The sequence below is a fragment of the Theobroma cacao genome, chromosome 4 (assembly GCF_053813885.1).
Source record: "Theobroma cacao isolate CCN51 chromosome 4, ASM5381388v1, whole genome shotgun sequence".
Classification (NCBI taxonomy): Eukaryota; Viridiplantae; Streptophyta; class Magnoliopsida; order Malvales; family Malvaceae; genus Theobroma; species Theobroma cacao.
This window is the reverse complement of record NC_142642.1, coordinates 7,788,753-7,792,814: the sequence shown is the minus strand read 5'-3', so window position 1 is coordinate 7,792,814 and position 4,062 is coordinate 7,788,753.

Sequence of the window (4,062 nt, the reverse complement as noted above, 5' to 3'; positions counted from 1 at the left end):
TCTTTCAAACAACATGCCATACAATCTTAATAATTTTCAACTAGCTTAGGCAAATAGATCCTTTCAACAACCGTAATTCCTCAAAATATTCAACTAATCGTAGGCTTTAAAACATAATGTTAAGCTTACCGTTTTCCTTTTCCACTTTGAGTCCTTCATGTACCCATGGGTTTATTGGCTTACATGTTACCAATTTTCTCCAATCAAGCCAATCTTTGCTGCCACAAGACATTTCTCTAAGTCACTAACTCATTTTCAAAGGCTGCAAATTTGATGCTCAAGAAGTTTGGAGAAGAAAGGAAAAGAAAATATGGAAAGGAAAGTGAAGAAAACTTGATTTCATGGTGGATTAAGAGAAAATGGCATGGAAGCTTCAAGAACGGCGTAGAGCATGGAGGAGAAGAGAAAAAAAATCTTGCTGGAGGAGATAAGAACGGTTTAGGGCTGAAAAAAATCGGAGTCAAAGCTTTCTTTGGAAGCTTTGACCAAATTTCATGTAAAATTACCATTTTGTCCTTTTTGTTTCTTTCCATTTTAATTTAGTCCTCCCAACACTCATTTAACTCCAACTTCCTTCTATTACCTTCTTCTACACATGTACAAACAAAGTATGAAGTTTGTACTCCAACGCGGTGTCCCCATAATATTTAAAATATTTATATGCCCGCGCTATCTTTACTTAATAAAGACACGCGGCCCCATTAACATCATTTTTCTCCAAAATTCTTTCATTCTTCTTCTCCCCCACTTAGATTGACCATATACTCTTTCTTCATGAAAAAATTTGACACTGAATAAAATATTAATATTTTAATATTATTTTATTCCAAAAATTTCCTCGTCTCCTCTCGTCCCCTTGGTACCCAAAATACCTTATTATGCCTCAATTGACTTCCGAATCACTTTTTATATCGTAAATTCTTCTCTGATAAAAATATCATTATTTTATTATTATTTTCTTGTGTGCGAAATATTTTATCCCAAACTATTCCTTTCATCTTTCATTATTTCTAAACATTATAATTAACCTCAATTGGCATCCAATAAGCTTTATTAGTCACCATATCAAAGTACAAGGTATTATATAGACTTCTAGCGGAGCAACCATAGCAAAGGTGCAGCTACCGAATGCCATTGATACCTACCAATAGATAGATACAAGTTTATGAGGACACCTCAACCTAGTTACCGGCTGCCTCTTGATCTGAAAACATGAAGTTGAAAACGGTGAGTATAAACCCAGTGAGTGAACAAGAAGGGAACAAGCAAACAATAAGGAATGTTTAACGAAATCATTATGCATTCATTTTTCAAAACAATGTAATTTAGTCTCATTCTTATTAAAACCCCTCGTTAAACCCTTAAATGATAAATCATTTGATAATGATGATTCCATACATAACAAAGAATTTTGGGAATGAAAGCTTCAGTGATATACAAGCTAGTCAAATGAAACGACGGGTCCTCGTTAAGCGGAAAGGCATTCTCGCTGCAGCGACATTTGGACTCAAGTTATTAATTGGATGAGGGTTTCTCAATTGGTCAAGGGTTTCTATCTCAAATTCCTCATTTCAAATTTAATTAAATAAACCCTTTAATGTTGGGAGTCCATGATCAACTATGGTATAAATGAAATGGAAAAATATGGCCGAAACCAGTAAGATAGCATATCGGACAGAAACTTTCTCGCTATAGCGAGATCCAAGTTAAACATCCTTTAAAAACTTGAGAGTTTCTCGCTGCAGCGAGAATTAGCGAGAAACAGAGCGCCAAAGAAATATTTTCATTCTTTCAAGAAAAAGGCCATCTTGTTGAAATGACAAAAATCAACATGAAACACATAAAAATTTCTAAAGTTCAACATGCCAAATTCGCATGCATTTCAACCGTAAACCATATTCATGAGTTTTCATTCTCTAAAACATATATACATATACATACATGGATAAATACCAATACCACTATCATCTCATCCAACTCATGTGCATCCCCCCACATCGTGCACAATTAGTGCCATCGTGTGCATCCCCCCACATTGTGCACACAGGCCATTTCATCACCCAACTCCCTCACCTCCATCATCACCGGCATGTGCATCCTCCCACATCGTGCACACGCACAATTATCATTATCACACAATGTCAGCCATCAATGCACAACATACATGTATATCAACATAATGACATAGAATAAGACTCCGTAACAGCCAAATGTCATATATAAAGACAATAATCAAAAGCTTGTTCCCAAGGTACCCATTTTTAAGAAAAGTTGAATAAACTCATTCAAAGGCATTGTACAAATACATTTACATTCCAAAAACAGTTTTGAAATGCAAGTTCACTCACCGGTATTTTGTTAAATCCTTATTCAACTTCAACTTCCTCTATTGGTCCAAATGGGTAGTGGGGCTTTGTTGGGACCTATCATCACATTAACATCACAATTAACTCAATTCTCATAATTTCAAGTTCTACAAGCTATCACCTACTAGTTTCCAAGTGCCATTAAATAGCTATCCATTTTCACTATCCTAATCACTCCAAAGTGAATTTACAACCTCAACTACCAAAACACCCACAAGTCTAAACACTAATCATTTTCAACACTAAAAATCAATTCTAGTTCACTACTCACCTTGGTAGCTTTGTGCTTGAAATTCTTTCCGAAAACTTTCAAGCTATTAATAAAGCTTCCTTTTTCTCTCTTTAAAACATCTAACTAGTGAGAAAGAGTATGGAAATAAGAGTTTTCAAGGGTTTTAAAGGGAGAAAGTGGAAGAGCCCAAGGGTTTATGAAAGGATGCACCAAAAGCATGAAAATTGGAGCTATTTTAAGGGAGGTTATAAAGGTTCGTATCAAGCTTCCATGGAGGATGAAAGCAACATGAAAGAGAAGAAGGAAGAAGGAGAAGAAGCTGTTGGAAAATGGGAGGAGAAGTTGCTAGAAGAAAGAGATATTTATAGCCCAAGCTTATCCACTCCACTTAAATTACCAAAATGCCCTCACAAGTCAACTTGTTCTCCTCCAATCCTTTATGCAATCTTTTTACTCTTTTGACACTAAAACAAAGTCCATAATGGTCTAGAAATGCTCGGGTTCATGAAAACTTAAAAATTTTACCTCGAGATGAAAAATGACCATTTTGCCCTTATCGTGGAAATCATCGTCATTTTTATTTCCTTTGTCATTTTACCCATATTTTCATCATTCATTTATGTCTTAGGCCTACTTAGGCCTTAATATTGTTTAAAACTTACTTTTAGAGGCTTACTAAGGAAATGACAAAATTACCCTTAGCCCGTGTTATTGCGTCTATGCCTAATTACGAGCCTATAAAGGTCGAGGTCTCACATTACCATTTTACCCTTTATGTTAATTTTCTCCCCCAGTCTCAAGTTTCATCCAATTAGTGATTCAATACTCTAGATCTAATCTTTTGAGTATCCAGATGTGATGAGTGGCTAATTCATCAATCCATTATGTCACGACCCGGTACTCCCTTCGAGTCCATGACAACCGCCGCGATGTCTCGATAGACATTCACTACCCGAAATGTCAACCGAAACCTTGCAAGGCTCTTGCATCAATTTTACATCTCCCCTGTGAGCAACAGTTACTAAATATCATGTTTTAAGGGAATATAAACTATTTTTAAATAAAAAACTAACAAAAGTAATTTCTACCACACAGGGGATTTTGGTCATTTTTACCCGAAAATTTTGATACTTGGTGAAAATATAGCATACGATCGAAAAATATACATTTCTTATCTAAAAATAATTTTAGTAATCTAAATAATTCGTTTAAAATGAAATTTTGGCTAATCAAACTAAATAAAAATATTAAATAAAATATTCTATTTTCTTATAAAACAATATTTATAGAATCCTACATAAACAATTTTTGTAGTGTAAGAGCAAAATAAATTCATATATATAATAGCACACTAAACCATGTATACAAAAATATTCTACAATGACATGTGGGCCCTAAAATAATCACAAATATACAAGATTGTAGACCTTCGATTTCTAAAGATGAAAATCCAAAAGCAACCCT